The sequence below is a fragment of the Bombus pyrosoma genome, linkage group LG11, assembly GCF_014825855.1.
Source record: "Bombus pyrosoma isolate SC7728 linkage group LG11, ASM1482585v1, whole genome shotgun sequence".
In the NCBI taxonomy this organism is placed as follows: domain Eukaryota; kingdom Metazoa; phylum Arthropoda; class Insecta; order Hymenoptera; family Apidae; genus Bombus; species Bombus pyrosoma.
Genome location: NC_057780.1, coordinates 16,152,228 through 16,159,677, shown reverse-complemented (window position 1 = coordinate 16,159,677; position 7,450 = coordinate 16,152,228).

Sequence of the window (7,450 nt, the reverse complement as noted above, 5' to 3'; positions counted from 1 at the left end):
AAAAAAAAATATATATACACACATATACGTATATAAGAAAATTTACAGAAAAAAAAAAGATAATGGAGAACAAAATAGTGGACGGAGCGCGTATTAAAAATTGTATAGAAAGAAGGAAAGAATAGAGAACGCGGAAGATAAGAAAAAAAAAAAAAAAAACAAAGTGTGCGCGCCGGCACACAGCGTCGACGACGTGGATTCGGATCGATTAAGCGGCGATTAATCGATCGTTCGTTCACCGGTCGACCGGCGACGACGCTGACCGGCATTCGTCGACTCATAATTAAACGAGAAGCACGTACGTATAAACGATTATATTATATGGAATACAATGTGTAATAAAGCTGTTGTCATTTTTTGTACTTATACTTCTTTCGACTGGATTTTTGATTTTTTCGTCGATTTTTTTCCGCGGCTTCTTGTCGAATTACCGCCTTGCTTCTTCCTTGTCTCCTTGTCCACAATTTTCTGTCCTTTCGTTAAAATCCTATCAAAGTGGCCCGATTTTTATCCTTTCCTCGTATCATAGATACCTCAGTTTTCGGGCATTGCCAGTTCTTAGTTTTTCCTCTCTCCACTTGTTCGCTTCAGATAAAAGTAAAACGAAGTATTTCTGTTTTTCTTGTTCCTGGTTCGATTGGATGTATTCGTATGTTTAGGAGAAGAGAAGCAACGCGTACACATATAGGGTATACGATGTAAAGAGATTCCTAACTCGTCCGTAATTCTCTGTTAACTGTATAAAAAGAAGTTACGTTATCCTATACACGGAGACGTATATACACGGAGATTTATTTGCGGTGATCTATTATGTATATTTGTAGGAGAAAATTGTACAATTGATCACGGTCACGATTTTGCGATTATTATTACTATTTTTATTCTTATTATTAATTATTGATTACTGCGTTATGATTACCGTCAACGTGTACATAGGGAAAACGAATTGTCAATATGATGATGCCACGTGAGTGACAGCGAACGATTAATAATGATTCATTAAAACGAATAAATCTGTGTGCTGCATTTCACCCTCTTTACATTTCGCAATTTATTATCTATACTTTTTAAAATAAAATGCGACATCGCCTGGAAGCTTAAACATGATATTCTTAAATAACGCACAATAAGATACAATACAATAACAACATAATATGACCAAATACCAAACAGTACACTTGAATATTCAAAGGCTAACAAATGAAACGCGCAGTTGAATAAATCGTGAGACATTGATGCTATGTCTGCAAGAAATTAGACATTAATATACTACTATATGAACATGTACGTACGGAAAAATAACAAGAAGAACTGAACCACGTTCCGAGAGTTACGCAATGCACGTTGAATCCTTAAAGGACGATCGCGAGCTCGCTATTTCCGCGGAGGGCCCCGCTTAAGAAGGCAAGACACGGATACATCGCGACAAAGTAGCCGCGAACGTGGCCCCGCTTGTGGGAAGATCGCGAAGAAACAGCGAGGAGAAAGGGAGAGCGAGAAGGAGAGAAAACGAGAAAGAAAGGTCCGGCTCGATGGAGGAAGTCGCATCTTCTCGGAATGACATCAGATTACTCTGATAAGGGGACAACGATTTTATGTAACCCCGATCGAGCATCGTCTCTATACATATATACGGTTTCCATTAGAATTCAGGGAATCACGACGATCGTTCTGCTGCTGGAATAAATGGATTCGACAGCAACCGTCAACCTTGTGGCCGTTTCTATGGGAAAGTGATAAGCGTATGGACGCATGATTTGAATTCTAGAAATCGGCCGAGGATTAGCGTGTTTCAACACGTTAGAATCGTTCCTTTTTTCCCCTATTTTCTTATTATTTATTTTTATACCTACTGCGCCTACTTTTCAACGCGCTATCTTCGCGGTTAGTTTCTTATTTGTCGTCGTACAAGCACCGACTTGCATGGAAGGATACCTTGGTGAAATTAACGTCACGAATACTTTATACAGTTTTGATGGTTCTAGTCTTTATAACCGGCAGGATGAAAGCCGACTTTACGCGCGAATATTACGACTTTTGGCCGCTGGATAATTCCAATTGGCGGATAAAGGTCGGTTGGCAAAGTGATTTGTGGCGAAATTTTCAAACGATTCTAACGAACCCAAGAATTATAATAAATTCCTCTGCTTGTTTTCTCTTCGTTCAAACGTCTACAATAATAATACAGATTCACACACAGTGCATAAATAATCCAATCCGATGTTATCACCGAATACTAATTGCTGTTTTGTTGTTGATCCGTTCCGGCACCGATGCATGGGAATACAAATACCTGCATATTCATAAAACGACGATCAATATTTATGATCAGGTTATTAGATTTTACCTTCTCGCTATTATTATCTCTTATAATAAATATTGATTTCAACGAGGCAGCAGAGGGAGGGACAGATAACGAGCACCTCGCCGCGATTTGAAAAGGAAAAAATATATCAAGCGAATGTTCGAAAGTCCCTAATATACAGCGGCGATCTTAGAAAATCTCGGTGAACTCGAATCTATCGGATATTCGAACTCCCTCGCCATTAATTTTATAGAAGACGTCGACGAGAACAGGGACCGTGATTCCACGGAACATGGTCTCGGAAGATATTATACACGGTATACGATATAAGCAGAAGCCCGGGAACCTCGTGAAAGTCGTCGAAGTAACATCGTGGCCAAGCTACCCACGACTCATCGTGTCGTTATATACGCGCCGGTTATTACCTGCAGCTTTGCCGCTGCAAACCCATTACGACTGCCGTGGCATTCTTCGTGTCTATGCCTGCCTCCTCTGCCCCACTCGCAACACCGTCAGCCCATCTTATTCTTTTCCACCTTTCCCCTATAGTTAATTAACATTTTTGCCCGTGCATTTTTCTCCGCTACTTCTTTTTATCGAAGCGTTTTCCGGTCATGCTTTCGCGCAATTGATGTTATTAGGAATCGAGAGATATTTGCGTATGCGTATGCGCATACACTGCACACAAACATTATTGATTATTGTAGGAAAATTATTATACGAAGATCGCATGGGAAAAATACGGCAAGCCCATTTCTCTTCATTTTCTCAGTTCCATGTCACTCGCCGTCTAAAAAGAAATATTCTTATATAATTTTCTCCTTATCGTTTCAGAAGTAATACGTCATGCCCGTTCGTACATGTCACTCGACCGTGTACGAACAAATGTTGTATGGGAAACTGTCGAATACTTTCTTACTCAGCCGCCGTGTATACGCGAAGGTCAAAAACTACGAAGCGAAGAGCGAAGTTTCAGTCATTTGCGATCGCCGGTGTACTTCGTCGATGCTCCGTGGGATCTCGTTCGAAGGTTACGTCCAGGCGATCGATCGTTGGATCGAGGTTCGCCGATTTCTTGTTTAGAATCGAGGTTGTAAAAAGAACGGGCTATCGATTCAGTTGCCTGTCATCGTCTTAACTTATACGATCCGATCGGCGCAACGTTGACAGAAAATATCGTTCGAGATTTGTAACCGATCGCCGATCGATTCTCGATTTGGAACGCGATAGACAAGCTCGAGCTACGAAACAGCGCGCGGAACAAGTTCGAAGAAGTTTTCACCATTCTATACGCGATGGAATATCTGGTTGAATCTAGGAAAGCCAACGGGGCGAAAGCGTTGAATGGTCGGAAGGGAATCGGCGGCCCGACGAAATCTGTCGCAATCGATCAGAGATAGGATTGAACGTAGCCGGCCGCGATTCCATTGCGCTCCAACGATCCCGAAATTTCCTCGTCGACGCGACGGTTCGACGTCGAGTTTCACCCCAGGAAATTTGGCGCCTCTGCTAGCCTTCTTGACGATGATCGGAACCGACGAACTGAGAAATTGTTCTCATTCGTCGAATCTTCTCGATCAAAAAGAACTTTGCTCTTCGCAAACATTCCATTCGGTAAAGATAGAACTGAATTGCGAATTCTGAAGCTAATTAATTGACATCGAAATATGTGTACGAGCCGTTCGCAAATTCACATTGACCCACTCCATAAACTGGAAAATACAGAAATATGATAATGTCACAAACATTGTTCTCTAAATTTACCTTAGGATTTGCTATCGTTCAGGCCATCTTCTAGCGATAAACGAACTTATGCTAGTAACTCGTTTGTTTTCTTGCCAATTGAATGTTAATCGGCTGGTGAAGTTGTAGATGCTCTAATTGCGGCAAATAGTCTAAAAGCAGAAAGTCTATCTGTAATTAAATCTTCCACGATGCTCGCTATGAATTTTCCGAATAATCTGATAAAAGAATTTTAATTGACACTAAGCATAATAAGGTGATAAATAAAAGGAGATAATACAACAAATAAACTCTATTATACTGGGTGAGGCGGAAATCGTAGTACAACCGGGCACAGGGTGATTCTATAGGAAAAAAATAAGAAAAATGTTTGGTATAACGTTTGTTCGTCCGAGGCTTCGTTCTCGAGAAAATCATGTTCGAAAATTTGTCGAGTATACCTTAACTTGGTCACGTACGGAACAGGTATGAGTTATTATACATGTGAAAATAGGTAAAAAATGATAAATAATATTTTCCCGTTTAAGGCCTCGTTTCTAAGAAAATAAAATTTGCCCATGTTTAATTACAAACTGCATTATACATTTCTGAGTTTATTTTTCTCGAAAACGGAGCATCTTACGAAAAAATGTTATTCTATATTTATGATTTGTTTTCACATGTAGTTGAAATTTCCGGAGTTATCCAAATTCAAGTATACCTGTGAAATGTTCAATCTCGATTTTCTCGAAAAAACGAAGCCTCGCACGATAAACTGTTAATCCACGTTAATTCTTAATATAAAAACGATAAACCGTTGATTCTTCACGAAAAATCACACCTTGTCCTACGTTGTACTACGATTTTCTGCCTTGTCCTCCATACTTATATAACATTAGCCAAAATTCTTTAAAATACCGCTTTCAAAACATTTTTGAAGCAACGACCTAGAAATATTTGAGTATTAAACAGGAATATAATGGAAAGTAGCTTCATTAGCATCAAACTAATGCACAACAGCTTCGCTCATCAAATATTTGCAACAAGAAAAGCAGTTTAAAAGCTGAATGCAACAATTTTCCTGCAGATGTACCTACGATTTATACGAGAAGACGCGTGGAATTGCATGCAGCTAAAGGATATACATTTGCAGGCATATGTCCACGTATACAGGCGCGTATTCCTCGACGTCGTCTTTCCAGAGACTTTCACTTGCCCTCCGGTTCGCTGTATCGGCGTGCAGAGTTTACAGCCACGTGAGACGGCGTTAAGGATCTTCTTCCTCTTCCCCCACTATTCTTTTTCAGAGCTTGATCCGCTTCTTCCTCGAGATAGGTATCATCGTGAATCGAGCTCGTATACCAATCGCGACCAATCGCGTTCGTCGCTTTTTCACCTATACTCCATAAAGATTTCCTCCGTGCCGAATAGATTCGTTCTTTTTTCGGTAACGCGTTTGCTAATTGACGACGCAGTATATACCTAGTGGCGCTTAAGGGGAACATCAACTGGAAACCTGTAATTTACTGTTCTTGAATTATCATTTACGTAGACGTTCTTGTTCTCGTATAATGACGCGAACTAATTTATATTTCGTTCCAAGTTGCAAATTCTGTTTCCAAAGAGAAGAGATCGAACGCGATACGATATAAGCTGAAATTTAACGTGACATTTTTCTCTGATTTTCATTCCATCTCGGTTCTGTCTTAACAGCTAGGAAAACCGTTAATTTAGAAAAAAAAAAAGCGCTTTAATCTAAAATTGAAGGAAGAACCCTCGAACCGAAGAAATTTTACAAGTGTAGAGACAACCCGAACGAACTCTGAATGATCCAAAGAAGCAGCAAGGTTAAATGTTGGTTCAGTGTCACACTACCGTTAAAGTTAGATTATAAGTAACAACGGTAGAAAGAAGACGTTGAATCTTTATACGTATCGGGCTAAATCGGACGAAGCGCGCGTAGATCTCGCTGAACGCGCCAAAAACATCAGCGACCGCTTCCGGCCGGTTCCAGGTTCCCTTTCCAGGTGCACCGCGACGTTGCACCTCGGTGCACCAGGTCAAACAAGAGCATTCGGTGAGGAAAAGGGACAGCTCTCGCGAGGGGGATGCGCGGAGAGGCGGTTCCGGCAAAAAAATTAATTGGGCGGATGTAATCCGATCGATTCCCACGATTCGACTATGCGCCGCCTTTATACGCGACGTACGTACGAATCGATCCGGTCCATTATCGTCGATAACCGGTGCACCGACCACTATATATATGCTTCTGTCGGTTCTTTTCAGAAACGGCTGATTACTCCTTTTCGATGGTCGACGGACATCCGCGCCTCACGGGATTTTGTTTCGTACACGTTGGAATTAGGGAGCGGTTACGGGTTACAGACACTATCATCTTTTTTCCTCTCATTTCTTTTTTCGTTGATGATGATTATAATAACGACGTGCAACTTGGTATTCCCTCTCTCAATCTCTCTCTCTCTCGCTCTCTTTCTCTTGTTTTCTGTGAAACGCGAGCTTGTAGCATTTTCGAAATCTTCTTCGCTTTAATCAACAGAGAAGGGTGCAGTGGCTCAGGAAAACATTTGAAACAGTTTTTGCGAATATATCGTGTACGTCGCGCAAAACGTTAACAAATTTGAAAGCTTCATCAGCAGTGTGATGATTAAAACGACAAGCTTTTTAAGCCATTTGGTCGATTTTCGTGGTTCGTTTCGGACCAGTTTTTCACAGAAGGGCGGAAATTCGCTCGAGTTGTCCAATAGAAGCTTAATGCTCCGTTGATAACACAGTTCGCTTATACACGTAAATCGTCTATCGCTTTCCCATTTCTAAGGCGTCGATGCGGCCATCGATTCGACCCTAATAACCGGAATAATTTCAGCCACCTCGTGAAAGCGATCGTTTAATGTCCCCATTTACCAGCTGAATCTTTTTTTTTTTTTTCGTCCGTTCAAGCTCTTTTTACCAATCAACCAGCTGGACTAATGCGAACCGTTTACATCATGTTGGGAAAGTAAACATAATTACGTACGCGTTGTTCGTTAATTGATACAATTGGTCGGAGTATCACACACGGTAGATACGTAATTAGAGAGGCGCTTGTCCCGTGAATTTCTTTGTCGCGCAATAAAGACTGATCCGCCGGCACGTCTCGCCAGGAATACTCACGTGGCGCCAATACGAGCTTCGCGAGCTTAATTATAGTCAGTCGATTAGAATGCACCGGCAGGAGAACCGTGGTCGTTCGAGGTACAAGTGCAACGGTGCACCTTTCCTTTTGTGTTCGTGCCTCTCGCTTTGGTTCCCTCCGTGCGATTCCTCGCTTTTTTTGCGAACTGCGCCACCAAGACTACGTTCACGCGACAAAAATCGTATTTGGATGAATGCAAAGGGAAATGGAGCGTCTTTATATAGAAAATC